The sequence below is a fragment of the Somniosus microcephalus genome, chromosome 1 (assembly GCF_052327205.1).
Source record: "Somniosus microcephalus isolate GS21.2 chromosome 1, FLI_Smic_1.0, whole genome shotgun sequence".
NCBI classification, from domain to species: domain Eukaryota; kingdom Metazoa; phylum Chordata; class Chondrichthyes; order Squaliformes; family Somniosidae; genus Somniosus; species Somniosus microcephalus.
Genome location: NC_140987.1, coordinates 211,077,086 through 211,092,287, shown reverse-complemented (window position 1 = coordinate 211,092,287; position 15,202 = coordinate 211,077,086). Strand labels below are relative to the sequence as shown.

The 15,202-nt window shown below is 47.1% G+C and overlaps 1 protein-coding gene across 8 annotated transcripts in view; it reads left to right on the top strand.

Moving 5' to 3' along the window:
• The window catches only part of ssbp2b (single stranded DNA binding protein 2b), a 623,147-nt gene that overhangs the window by 417,196 nt on the left and 190,749 nt on the right, over window positions 1–15,202 (top strand). The gene's annotated exons all lie outside the window — the stretch shown is intronic.

Here is a 15,202-nt window from a genome sequence, read left to right as displayed (position 1 = left end):
TTTGAAAAAGGGAGAAGGTAAAATTGCTGTGGATCCCTCACAATAAAACAATTAAAGTAAGATTGCTGTGGAACCCTCACAATAAAACAATTCATATAATGCAATAATATTCATTGCTGAACTGATTTTTTCTCTAAATCCTGCTTCAGTGTCAAAGTCTGCAGAGAGCTAATAACCATTAAAGGAAAGGATTTTCACCAAAATGAAGATTTTTTATTGACGGGCGTCCCCTTACACTGTGCAAACAGACTGCTGTGCCTGTTTGCACCAGCCGTAAACATTTCAGGCATAATTGCTGGGCAGTTGGTGGGCAATTAGCCCGAATTCGGAAATACCGAAGTTGCTGTCCATTTCAATTGCGGTACTCTGAGAGTACACCATCATACCAACTGCAAAATCCGGGCCAATGGCTACGTAAATTAATAACAACATGTACACTCTTCCTTTGCCTCTCTGGAATAGTAAATTGTAAACTGGGTGACCATGGCTGCTTTAGCAAACAAATTGATTTTTATTTTCAACCAACAAAATTCTGTCGGTAATTTTTGGAAAATTTGCAAAATCATGTTCCCCTAGTTACTGCTGGGGAAACCCTGTCAACAATTCTGCCCCAACCCTCTGCAACAAGACTTCTCCTACTCTTAGTGATCTGGCCTCGGGTGCTGAAGATCCCACTCATGTAATTGCATATCAAAAATCAGACATGATAGAAATAATGTGATGGAAGTATCACGTGGGAGGCAGTCCTCGTATCAGGGAGTACTGAGAGGAGTATGGCATTGGGGTCATGTGCTTGTTTCTCTGTTTCATTGTTATTTACTAGCAGTAACTGAAATTGTGGCTACGACTTAATTGGTTAAATTAATGGACTCTGATCTTAGTTCTGCGTCGATTTGATATAAAGGTACAGAGCTGTAAAAATGTCATTGTAGTGAATATTTGATGTTAGTGAAGCAGTAGACCAGTGCAGTTTTGTCTCCTGATGAATGGGAGGCATGCTACAGTATCATTTGGCTGTATGAAGGTACACTGAAATACCAAAGTTGCTTTCAGTTCTGTGGCAGCAGTGGAATGGAACTCCCACCTGCTTTTAGAACAACTCTCTCACAACCCCTGCCTGTAGATTCATAAATCAAATTCTTCTTGGCAGTTGCCATTCCCATTTTATTTTACATGAAATTTCCGATAGAGCTGTATTTCTGTTCCTTATTTGTCACAGAACAATGAAACATAATTTCATTGATTTTCTCAGATTTTACCAAATCAAACATCTTGGGGGAAAAATTCAGTTGGTTTGCGCCTCCCGTTAGCGCCTTAAGAGGGCGCTAATGGGACGCAAAGCAACTAGCGCCTGTGCGCGGCGATGTTTGCACCGCTCACGAAATTCTAGACATTTTGCGGCGATGCTAAATACTACCGCCACGATCTCCTGCGCCGGCAGATCGTGATGTCAGTGGAGTGTGCAACGCCCCAGTAGCGCCCCGGCCCGGATATTGAGTGGCGCCCCCTGCCTTACCGCCTGCCGCTAGCAACGACAGGTTGAGGGGAGCGTTTTGCAGTCAGGAAGGGACTGGGGAGGCGCTATTTAAAGGCAACCGCTTCCTGCCTTTTTTTGTTGGTGACATTTTTGCACCACGCATTCTGAGAGAGAGAGAAAGAGAGACTTCTGGAGAGATTCAGCGCTGTGTGAAGGAGTTTTGGGTACTGAGCAGCACTTTGCAGGTTCATTTTGATTTGCTCTTCCTTGTATCAATTTAGAAGAGACTGTGGGGGCTGCACTCTGAGCTCTTTCCCTGGGTCTCTCCGTTGTTCTTTCCAGCAGATTTGATGTACAGGTCTCTCCAGGCTGAGATTCAAGGCTGCAATGAGCAGGGTGTGGATGGAGAGCAAGATCAACCCTCCCCTTTAAGAACTGGCCGGTGCCATTGTGTCTGTGTTCCATTGCTGACTGACATCACATGAGCTTCGCCAGCGCTCTGAGGTAGCGCCTCGCTCCTCGGCCTTTGCACCTTAAGAGAGGTGTGTAGCGCCTGATTTAGCGTTCCAATCACCTCCAGGGGCGATAAAAGCCAAGTTTGCAGTCGGAGGCGATAATTAGCGCCAGGCGCTAATCTTTGCGCTCGGCCGATAATTGCGCCCCAAATGGGGCGATACTGAATTTCTCCCCCCTTATCTTTTGCTTAAAAAGTGTTTTTTAAAGGGACTTAGTCATGTAGGTGAAAATATGAATTACTGTACAATCAACTGTACATCTATATTCATCTAACCTATATATCCTCTGAATATAAGAGCAATTTGTACATCTGTGTAATTATATGTACTCAGTGCAATAATTGGAATATGGCGTAGACGTTTTGTGTATAGAAGAATTGTCCTTAAAGTTCTGGAATTACTTATTTGAAACTGTTCAGGTGTGACTGCTACTGTATCTGAAACCATTTTAGACAAGAAAAATAGAAAATCCTTGAGAAAGAAAATCCCCTTGGATATGGGGATGGTGCCAGAGGACTGGAGGATTGCAAATGTTACATCCTGTTTAAAAAAGGTGAGAGGGATAAACCCAGCAACTACAGGACAGTCAACCTAACGGTGGTGGTGGAAAACTTTTAGAGACATTGGGGGAATTTTAACCCCAAAAAACAGGTGGGTTGGGGTTGGGTGGGAGGTGAAAGTGTTAAAAAATTGAACCGTTAAAAAATTGAATCCCGCCTACTTCCAGTTTTAATGGAGACGGGATGGGGGGATGGGCAGCCAACCCGCTCCCAGGAGCGAGTCATCCATTTAAATATTATAATGAGGCTGGCATGTTTCATGGTGACCACCATTTCAAATTTGACTCAGGCTGGTAGAGTTTTCCAAGCCTCGGGGAACCCGCCAGCTAAAGTAAGGTGAGGACTGCTGGATCCAGGAGGTAGGTGCCTTTTCACTTACCTGCTGGATCCAGCGTCCCTGCCTCACCCACCCACCGCGATCGGACCCCCCCCCCGAGATCTCAGATTCCCTCCCCCCCAGGCTTCTGATTTCCCCCCAAAAGACCTCCGCTCTTGCTCAGAGGTCTCCGATTCCCCCCCCCCTCCATGAGGCCTCCGATCCACCCACTCCCCCCTCCTGTCCCTCCCCCCACTCCCAAGGCCTCCGATCCCCCCTCTGATCCCTGATTACGTTCACAGCCTCCCTCCTCCAGCACCGATACTCCTCCGGCTCCTGAGTCCCAGCTCCTGAGCCCCGACCCACACGCACCCAATGCTCTTCCGGTACCCGATGCTCCTCTGACTCCCGAGTCCCGACCAGCCCCCTGCCGGTGTTCCTCCGGCCCCTGATGCTTCTCTGGCTCCCGACCCCCCACCCCACCCGATCCCTCCCTCCTATCTGCGACCTAGTACCGCAAGCCTACCCGCCCGCCCGCACCCAGCCTCTCTATCTGACTGGCTGCGGGCGGAAAATAGAGCTTTCAAATGATAATCAGGCCCTGCCGTTAAATTCGGCAGAGCCTGCGGAAAACCCGTTCTCCCAGGTTTCCCGACTGCTTTCTAGCACTCCCTGCTCCTGACCCGCCCCCAGATTAAAATTCTCTCTACTAATCCGGGACAAAATTAATTGGCATTTGGAAAAGTATAGACTAAAAAATGAAAGTCAGCATGGATTTGTTAAAGGCAAATCATGTTTGACTAACTTGATCAAGTTGTTTGATGAAGTAATGGAGAGGGTTAATGAGGGTAGTGCGGTTGATGTGTATATGGACTATCAAAAAGCTTTTGACAAAGTACCACATAATAGATTTGTTAGCAAAATTAAAGCCCATGGGATTAAAGGTTCATTGGCAGCATGAATACAAAATTGGCTAAGGGACAGAAAGCAGAGAGTAGTGGTGAACATTTGTTTTTCAGACTGGAGGGAAGTATAGTGATGTTTCCCAGGGGTCAGTACTAGGACCACTGCTCTTTTTGATACATATTAATGACCTGGAGTTGGGTATACAGGTCATAATTTTAAGGTTTGCAGATGCTACGAAACTTGGGAATATAGTAAACAATGTGGAGGATAGTAACAGACTTCAGGAGGACATACGATAGCAAAATACTGCAGATGTTGGAAATCCGAAATAACAGCAGAAAATGCTGGAAAAACTCAGCAGGTCAGGCAACATCCGTGGAGAGAAATTTGAGTTGACGTTTCGGGTCGAACCCTTCTTCAAAACTGGAAAGAAAAGAAAATAGATCGAAGGCAGGGCTGCGATCGAACAAAAGAAGTAAAAGAAACAAAAGTAGTAAAAGAGACAATAAAAGGTATACGAAGCTAGACGAGATGGTAATAGGTTGAGATTAGGTGTGAAGTGTACTGGCAGGGCTCCCAGTTTCTCCGTCTCCGCCGTATCTACTCCGACGATGCCACCTTCCACACCAGTGCTTCAGACATGTCTTCCTTTTTCCGCAACCGAGGATTCCCCTCTACCGTGGTTGACACTGCCCTCGACCGTGTCAGTTCTATCTCCCGCACTTCTGCCCTCACCCCTGCCCCTCCCTCCCGGAACCACGATAGGGTTCCCCTTGTCCTCACCTTTCACCCCACCAGCCTCCACATTCAACGGATCATCCTCCACTATTTCCGCTACCTCCAAAGTGATCCCACCACCAAACGTATCTTCCCCTCCCCTCCCCTTTCAGCATTCCGTAGGGACCGCTCCCTCCGAGACACCTTAGTCCACTCCTCTATCACCCCAAACAGCCCTTCCCCTTCGCCCGGCACCTTCCCGTGCAAGCGGAGGAGATGTAACACCTGCCCCTATACCTCCCCCCTTCCCACTGTCCAGGGCCCCAAACACCCCTTCCAGGTGAAACAGCGATTTACTTGTACTTCTCGCAATCTAGTATCCTGTATTCGCTGCTCACGATGTGGTCTCCTCTACATTGGGGAGACCAAACGCAGATTGGGTGACCGCTTTGCGGAACACCTCCGTTCAGACCGTAAGGGTGACCCCGAGCTTCCGGTCGCCTGTCATTTTAATTCACCGCTCCATTCCCACTCGGACCTCACCGTCCTTGGCCTCTTGTATTCCACGGAAGCTCAACGTAAACTCAAGGAACAGCACCTCATCTTCCGATTAGGCACTTTGCAGCCTTCCGGACTCAATATTGAGTTCAACAATTTCAGATCATAACCTCGGCCCCTATTACATTTTCACTTGTAATTTTTCCACTCCTTTCCCCCCCCCCCTTTCCTTTTGTTTCTCTCTCACACCTGGCAGCTATCTCTTGCCCTGCCAGTACACTTCACACCGAATCTCAGCCTATTACCATCTCGTCTAGCTTCGTATACCTTTTATTGTCTCTTTTAATTATTTTGTTTCTTTTACTTCTTTTGTCCGATTGCAGCCCTGCCTTCGATCTATTTTCTTTTCTTTCCAGTTTTGAAGAAGGGTTCGACCCGAAACGTCAACTCAAATTTCTCTCCACGGATGTTGCCTGACCTGCTGAGTTTTTCCAGCATTTTCTGTTGTTATTCAGGAGGACATAGGCAGACTAGTAAAATGGGTAGACACATGGCAGATGAAATCTAATGCAGAGAAGTGTGACGTGATTCATTTCAGTAGGAAGAATGAGAAGAGGCAATATAAACTAAATGGTACAATTTTAAAGGCAGTGTAGGAACAAGAGACCTGGGGTGCATGTACACAAATCCTTAAAGGTGGCAGGACAAGTTGAGAAGGTTGTTAAAAAAGCATATGGGATCCTTGGCTTTATTAATAGAGGAATAGAGTACAAAAGCAAGGAAGTTATGCTAAACCTTTATAAAGCACTGGTTAGGCCTCAGCTGGAGTATTGTGTTCAATTCTGGACACCACACTTTAGGAAGGATGTCAATGCCTTGGAGTGGGTGCAGAGGAGATTTACTAGAATGGTACCAGGGATAAGGGACTTCAGTTATGTGGAGAGACTGGAGAAGCTGGGTTTTTTCTCCTTAGAGCAAAGAAGGTTGAGAGGAGATTTGATAGCGATGTTCAGAATCATGAATGGTTTTGATAGAGTAAATGAGGAGAAACTGTTTCTAGTAGCAGAAGTGTCGACAACTAGAGGATACAGATTTAAGGTGATTGTCAAATGAACCAGAAGCGACATGAAACATTTCTTTACATAACGAGTTGTGACCTTGAATGCTGAAAGGGTGATAGAAGCAATAATAACATTCAAAGGAGAATTGGATAAATACTTGAAGGGAAAAAAATTGCACGGCTATGGGGAAAGAGCAGGGGAGTGGGATTAATTGGATAGTTCTACTAAAGAGCTGGCACAGACATGATGGGCCGAATGGCCTCCATCCGTGCTATATCATTCTACGATGCTAATTTACTCTAGAAGATAAACTTGGAAATCATTAAGGATGGATTGAATCTTGTGAAATTCAGAAGAAATTATATGTATCGGAAATTATTTTATTAAATTCCCCAGTCTCTCAGACTGTACGTAATCTTTACACCTAATCACAGCCTATTACCATCTCGTCTAGCTTCTAATCTCTTTTACTTCTTTTGGTTCTTTTATTCTTTTGTCCGATCGCAGCCCTGCCTTCGATCTAGTTCCTTTTCTCTCCAGTTTTGAAGAAGGGTCACACCCGAAACGTCAACTCAAATTTCTCTCCACGGATGTTGCCTGACTTGCTGAGTTTTTCCAGCATTTTCTGTTGTTATTTCGGATTTCCAACATCTGCAGTATTTTGCTATCGTACGTAATCTTGATTGTGCTGACCTTTGACCTAATGACATCACTTGCAAAGATTTACCATTTTCTTCTGAAGGTTAACATGAATTGTTCATCCTAATTTTAACGTGGAGACAGTTTCAGTTGTAAACAGTAAGTGGCGGGGTGGGGTCTATTAGCGACAAATAAGGTGTTATATGCTTAGAGGTGCAGGGCAAGACTAGAATACTTTGTATCGGTGTTTACTAAGGAGATGGATGCCGACAAAATATCGGTAGCAGTGGAAAAGGTAGAAACAATGGTAGGGGTGAAAATTGATAGACATTGAGCCAGAAATTAGGATCGGGTGCTTGCCGCGCGTGCAAGCCCTCGATCTGCACTCACCCTGCGCGCTGACATCTGAAACCCGGGCCTGCTTGCATTTCCTGTCCCTGGCCCGGTTCCGATGTCGGCGCAATGTGCTTACCTGATCCAGCGGCGTAGTTAGTGCGATGTGCCGGCTGGGATCAGGTGAGCACTCTGCAGCCAATCAGGGGAGGGGAAACTCATTCATGAGTTTGATAGTAAAGACTGTCAAACTCATGAAAAGTACAGGTGCCCAAAAGACTAGTTTAACTTTAATTAAAATTTTAAAAAAAATCCCAATAATTAAATAAACTATAAATAACTTTAAAAAACTATTTAAACAATTAATAACATTTTTGAAAAAATTTTTTTTTTACGAATTCGGGTCTAAAAATAAACTTACCTTACTGTACAGTCCTTAAAAACAATGAAGCTGTGGAAAAAATGTAATAATTTTAAATAATAGACCACTTACCTTCAAGAATCCACTCCTTACGCCTCCTTTTTTCATTTCCAAAAAGTTCAGGCCCTTGCACACGCGCAAACCTGTCAAAACGAAGGAAGTTCAACGCGTGCGCGCAGAGTCCTGCGCACACGCGTTGGACCTCTTAACCCCTTAGTTCGATGGAGAGGAAATGCCGGTTTCCCGCGCATGCGCTGTGCATGCTGGAATCCGGCAATTCCTCCGACCACACGTGTGAGTACACCGTCCGTACTCACGCGTTGGGAACGGAATTACTGGCCCAGGATGTACTAGAAAGGCTGGGTATGCTTAGAGTGGATAAGTCACCTGGTCAAGATGGCTTGCATCCCAGATTGCTGAGGGAATTGGGGGAGGAGATAGCGGAAAGGCTTGCCATAATTTTCCAATCTTCCCTAGATGCGGGGAGATGCCTGAGGATTGGAAAGTGGCAAATGTGACACCATTGTTCAAGAAAGAGTGTAAGGACAATCCTAGTAACTACAGGCCAGTCAGTTTAACATCAGTGATGGGTAAAGTTTTAGAAACAATAATCAAGGAAAAAATTAACGGGCACATGGGAGAGGTTTAAGCTAATTAAGGAGAGCCAACACGAATTTGTAAAAGGGAGATCATGTTTGACTAATTGAATTTTTTGATGAAGTAACGGGGAGGATCGATGAAGGGAATGCAATGTATGTTGTCTACATGGCTTTTTTGAGGCTCATGGAGTAGGTGGGTCAGTGGCAGCTTGGATAAGGAATTGGCTTAAGGACAGAAAACAGCGAGTTGTGGTAAATGGCTGTTTTTCAGACTGGAGGATGGTAGACAGTGGTGTTCCCCAAGGGTAAAGTGCTGGGGCCACTGCTTTTTTTGATATATATAAATGTCCTGGATATTGGAATACAAAGTAGAATTTCAAAATTTGCCAATGACACCAAACTTGGGTGTGTGGCAAACAGTGAGGATGAAACCAATCGACTGCAACAGGACATAGAAAGGCTAGCAGAATGGGCAGACAAGTGGCAGATGGAATTTAATACAGAGAAGTGTGAGGTAATGCATTTTGGCAGAAGAAACAGGAAGAGGCAATATACACTTAATGGCACAGTTTTAAAGTGTGTGCAAGGACAGAGGGACCTGGGAGTTAATGTGCATAGGTCCCTGAAGGTGGCAGGACATATTGAGAGAGTGGTTAGCAAAGCATCTGGGATCTTGGGTTTCATAAATAGAGGTATTGAGTACAAAAGTAGAGAAGTTATGCTGAACCTTTATAAAGCGCTGTTTAGGTCACAACTGGAGTATTTCGTCCAGTTCTGGTCACCACACTTTAGGAAGGATGTGAAGGCCCTTGAGAGGGTGCAGAGGAGATTTACCAGAATGGTTCCGGGGATGGGGGATCTTAGCTACAAGGACAGGTTGGAGAAGCTGGATTTGTTTTCATTAGAGCAAAGGAGGTTGAGGGGGGATTTGATAGAGGTGAACAAGATTATGACAGGTTTGGATAGGCTAGACGGGGAAAGGCTGTTCCCACTAGTTGATAGTACAAGGACTAGGCGACACAGATTTAAGGTTTTGAGCAAGAGATACAGGGGGACGTGAGGAAAACTTTTTTACACAGCGAGTGGTGAGGACCTGGAACTCGCTGCCGACGGAAGTGGTGGAAGCGGAGACAATCAATGTTTTCAAGGGGAAACTGGATAGGCACTTGAGGGGAAATAAACTTGCAGGGCTACAGGGATAGAGCGGGGGAATGGGACTGACTGGATTGCTCTGCAGTGAGCCGGTACGGACTTGATGGGCCGAATGGCCCCCTTCTGTGCCATTATGACTCTATGGCCAGAATTTTGCCGGTCCTCAGAGTGCGGGATTGGAAGCAGGACTGCTGTCAAAATCGCAAAGATTGACAGCAGGCAGGAAACCCGCTGTCAACCCGCCTCCAATCAAGCTTCCCAAGTGTCGGGTCCCCGATTTGCGCATGGATCCGACACCTAGCGGCGGGAAGAGGCTTATAGCCACTTACCTGGCTGTTAAGAGGTACTTGATACTTTTTAACAGGCTCTTTTTCAATTTTGCTGCTTCTACCTCAGGTTCCCCAACATCCTGACACCATGCCAGGTAAGTGTGGCGTGTTGTGAGTCTGCTGTAATGTTTCTGTATTGATGACCGCTGCAGAAGTGGTGTGAAGGATCCAGTGCTGCACTGGTGAGCTTCAGAGGTAAGGAAATGTTGGGAAAAACATTTTTAATGCATTTACACTTTTCTGTAGGTAACAGGTTTTGAATTGGCTGTCTAGTTCCACCTCATTCAGAGAACCTCTCTCACCAATGACAGATCGCTTCTGCAACTTCACCTGCAGCTGCCATCTGTTCCAGCCTAAGGAGGGAGTCACTGGAGAGCCTGGGTGCAACAGCTCACCTGTGAACAGTCATTGTCAGTGTTTGCAGTACCTCAATGCTGTCAAACACTGAGAAATGAGCTGTCAAAGAAAAATTGTGCATGGTCCCTTTAAGAAAACTGGCAGATGACGCGTCATCAATTGACGTCATCTGACCGGCTTCCTCTTAATTGGCCGGCAAGCCTGCAGGGTGGACTTAACAAGGCCAATCGACGTAAAATCACGTCCGTTGGCCGGATGCAGTTGGTGGCGCGACTGGAAACTGGAAACCAGCTGACCCACTCCCAAGCCACATCCATTTGCAAAACCGCGGCCAAAGACACTCTGAAGTCATTTCTGCAGTGCTTTTGACATTAACCTTGTAACTGATTTGCAGTGTTTATAAAGTGGTACATCTTTGTTTACAGTAGTTTGTGAGGGTCAAAGTTTCCAATCTATTTGTCATTATACAGTAGTTCAACTTATGAATGTTAATCACTTTGCTGCTGCAGTTCGGAGTCGGATATATACATAATATAAGTTTGAATCAGTGCATTACTTGGCACCTAAAAAATGGATAAGTGACCTTACTTATGACCTGTGACCTTGGCTAGTTCTCATATGCGTTCTGTGAAATGGCAAAAGTTTTTCTTAAACAAGTTACTTCAGGTCAGAAAGGAATCCAATGTTCTACTTCATTTTTTGTTTGACCATGCAAATAAGAACAGAGTTCTTTTCAAAATGAAGTCTTATATCACTGGAGCAATTTATTAAAATAACGCTTGAGCATTGTCTCACTGTTTTCTTGTAAACGCATGTAAATAATATGATCAGAATGAAGGATCTCAGGAATATGCTTTAGATAACAACACTTAAAAAACATAATCATAGGGCTAAAGTTTGCCAGTGCTCAGAGTGCGGGATTGGAGGCGGGTCCGCTGTCAAAATTGAAATGATTGATAGTGGGTTGGGAACCCGCTGCAAACCCGCCTCCATGTAAGTTTCCAGAGTGTCGGGTCAGCGATTTCAGAACAGACCCGACACCAAGCAGCGGGGGAGGCATTTAAGATACTTAACTGCCTGTTAAGTGCTTGTTTACTACTACTTTGCCAGCTTTTTTCTATTTTACCACATTTTTAACGGGGTTCATGTCGTTCGGAGATCACGTCAGTTAAGTAGGTTGGGTTCTCTATGTCTCCCCATTGCTGTGAATAGGTGACAGCTGCAAAAGTGGTATGGAAGCTACCATTTCACAGCTGGTCACTTTCCAATGTTAGAAGCTTGAGCCTTCAGGACTTTGAAGACATTTTTGAGCTGTATACAGTTTGGAAGTGTTTGGAGTAAAGTCTCTATCCATTGTCACCTCCTTGGAGCAAGCTCTCTCCCCATTGACAGATCACTTCTGTCATCTCAACTTCAGCTGCCATCTATTCCAGCAACATTGAAAAAATCCCTCCTTGGTCCTCTGAATCCCTCCACGATCAGCCCCAACACCAACATCACTAGGCACACTAACATCACCAACAACAATACCAACCTTCTCTGCAATCACTTGATGCTTCACAGGACACAGGGCATCAACACCCGACAACATTGCTGCTCGGGAGGCCAGCGATTCATCACCATGGCCAGATTTACTTCACTTGACGCTGTACACCCTGGCTGCCACATGATGCGCCAGGTTAACACCATCCCACACCATCACCATAAAGCATTCCTACAGTGACCAAGTCATTCCTTTCACACTCATCACCATTGCGGGGATACCATTATGTCTCACCATTCACTGCAACCCACTAAGACTCTTCCAAAGGTGAACACAGATCTGTACAATAAGGCAAAGTGTTGACAATAAAGATTTCAATCTTTGACAACACATTAACAGAAAATTACATGAACATTGCATAAAGCACCCAAGTGCCTACCCTTGTGTGTTGTTGGTATGATTGGACAAGGATGAGGGTGAGTGTGAGGGGTGGCTAGTGAGATGGGGAAGTGGTAATGTAGATAGAGAGGGATGGGTGGAGGTGCAAGGTAAGTTGGTGTGAGTAAGGATGTGCAGGAGTAGGGTAGGGAAGGCAGAGTGATGGGGATGTGACAAGTGGCACAGCAGGATGAGGTTGAGTGTGGCTTTGCAGTAACGTTTCGTGATCTACTGAGATCATTGAAAGGTTTGCAACACTGCAGCCAGGTACTCCTGACGACATCCCTGCTTTTGCCCTCCTGCGCAATGTGCAAGCAGGCTGCGTGGGTGTCCTGGGGAGGTCTCTTCCGTCCTTGGAACAGAACCTCCCTGCGTGCTGTGACTCCCTCCATAAGCATATGTAGCGAGTCATGCAAGAGCCTTGGAGCAGCAATGCACCTTTGTGCAGTGCTTGTCAGTGTTTGCAGCATCTCAATGCTGCAGAACACTGACAGCGCAACAGTCAAAATGAATGTGGCCATGATCCCTTTAAGGAAACCGGCAGATGACGTGTCAGACCCGCTTCCTTTTAATTGGCCAGGAACCCCGCAGGGTGGGCTTAATAAGCCCTATTAACGGAAAATCCTTTTTACAGAGCAGCGGGAACGGTACTGGAACCCACCAACCACCACTCCCGCCGCGATCCCGCCTTCGCTGGCGAAATCGCAGCCATAGTGTTTAAATGACTTACTGTATCTTGGTAAGAATCAGTTAAACTCATTTTTATTTTTACACACTGATCCACTGTTGGCATGACGTCCTTACTGAACTATAGATCCAGTATATCTAAAATATGTAAAGTTTCACTTCAGCAAAGGCTTAGTATTTTATTCATATCAGAATATTGAATTTCTGTGGTACTTCTGACTTGAATAATACTTGAAAATAAATCCAGTGAGTGAGACTTTGCATTGCTTAATTTCTGAGTTATTTCATTGATCAAAGAACCATGCTGGATTTTTAAAGTTTAGTGGACATAATGATAAAATTACTTGGTTTGATTGTATCAGAGAAATTAATATTCTAGTTTATGACATTCTTCTTGCAAGATTAGGTTCACCTTATTTAGCTTCCATGATTGAATTTAAAAAAAATTGAAATTGGCCAGAATCTCTTTGTAAAAGCCGCTCCTCAGGCCCTAAATATTTAGTCTCAATTATCCATCAATCTGATTTAACATACAAAATGTCCCTGGGATAAACACTGCAGTTAGTTTTGTAGTTGTGACAAATATAAAATCATTTCAAAATAAAAAATAAAGTAAATTGCAGTTTGCTTTCAAATTTGGGTAATATCTATATCTATCTTCTATCTATCTTATATCTATCTTCTCTATCTATATATATAAAGCGGTCGATCTGTCTGTCATTCCGTCTGTCTGTCTGTATTGTATAAACTCGAAAGTTATAGAGCGTACCTACACGTGTGTTACATCGAAAGAAAGCTTACGATTCCAGAACCGTCATAAGCGTATTTACGTTTCGGCGAGACAAAAATTGCACCCAAGGTATCCAAAAAACGTTCAACATTCCACTCATTATCCGCTCATTAGCATCGAGTGACGTCGAGGTCGACCAATCGTACGGTCGAGCGACCCGACGGTCGACCAATCGTGGCGGGGGCGGGTTCCTGGTGCTTGCGGGCGAGCCCTCCTAGAGTCGAGGGACGGGACGATTGACCAATCCTACGCTTCGGTGACCTGACGGTCGACCAATCAGTGCGTGTGTGGGTGGGCCTTACCGTTCTGAACCGAGGTGAGTCGCCGCCATCTTGATTCCAAACTTTTCATTTCTTTTTCCCGCTTTCTGCGTCTTTAAAAAAAAAGCTGCTTTTAAAACACATATTGTTTTTTAAAAAAGTTAATTACTTTCTAAATCTTTTATCTAATCTCATTAATTTTCCTACCTTTCCCCGTTTTTCCAGGTAGGCCTCGAAGCCTGGGTGTCTGTTGCCAGCCATGCTGGACCCTAGGCAATTGTTTTGTGGCAATCTCCTCCCACCCCTCACCCCCCACCCCCCCCGCTGGGCCCGATTCCGAACCAGCGGCCAGCCATCTTGGTAAAGGCTGGCTGGGCTCACTGCAACCTCCTGGCGGTTAATTCGGGGGGGTGGGGGCGGGGCTCGGGAGGGGAAGGGGAGCGGAGAGGGTTACCCCGGCAACCGGGCTCGCCAGCCGCAATCGGCCGCTCAGGCCCGGAGATCGGGAGGCGGAGAGGGGAGGAGGGTTACCAAGGCAACCGGGGCTCGGGAGGGGAGGGGGAGCGGAGAGGGTTACCCCGGCAACCGGGCTCGCCAGCCGCAATCGGCCGCTCAGGCCCAGGCCCGGAGATCGGGAGGCGGAGAGGGGAGGAGGGTTACCAAGACAACCGGGGCTCAGGAGGGGAGGGGAAGCGGAGAGGGTTACCCCGGCAACCAGGCTCGCCAGCCGCAATCAGCCGCTCAGGCCCAGGCCCGGAGATCGGGAGGCGGAGAGGGGAGGAGGGTTACCAAGGCAACCGGGCCCGGCCAGCCGCAATCGGCCGTCTCAGGGCCTCCCCTCCCCCCCTCCCCCTCTCTCCCCCCCTCCCCCTCCCCCTCCCCCTCCCTCCCCCTCACCCCCCCTCCCTCCCGCCCTCCCTCCCCCCTCACCCCACTCTTCCCCACCCTTCACCCCCCCTCTTCCCCCCCTTCCCTCTTCCCCCCTCTTTCTCGCTCTCTCTCTTCCCCCCAGTCGCTCTCTCTCTTCCCCCCAGTCGCTCTCTCTTCCCCCCCCGTCGCTCTCTCTCTTCCCCCAAGTCACTTCTCTCTTCCCCCAGTCGCTCTCTCTCTTCCCCCCCAGTCGCTCTCTCTCTTCCCCCCAGTCGCTCTCTCTCTTCCCCCCCAGTCGCTCTCTCTCTTCCCCCCCCAGTCGCTCTCTCTCTTCCCCCCAGTCGCTCTCTCTCTTCCCCCCCAGTCGCTCTCTCTCTTCCCCCCCAGTCGCTCTCTCTCTTCACCCCAGTCGCTCTCTCTCTTCCCCCCCAGTCGCTCTCTCTCTTCCCCCCCCCCAGTCGCTCTCTCTCTTCCCCCCCAGTCGCTCTCTCTCTTCCCCCCAGTCGCTCTCTCTCTTCCCCCCAGTCGCTCTCTCTCTTCCCCCCCAGTCGCTCTCTCTCTTCCCCCCCAGTCGCTCTCTCTCTTCCCCCCCAGTCGCTCTCTCTCTTCCCCCCCAGTCGCTCTCTCTCTTCCCCCCCAGTCGCTCTCTCTCTTCCCCCCAGTCGCTCTCTCTCTTCCCCCCCAGTCGCTCTCTCTCTTCCCCCCCAGTCGCTCTCTCTCTTCCCCCCAGTCGCTCTCTCTCTTCCCCCAGTCGCTCTCTCTCTTCCCCCCCTCTTTCTCGCTCTCTCTCTTCC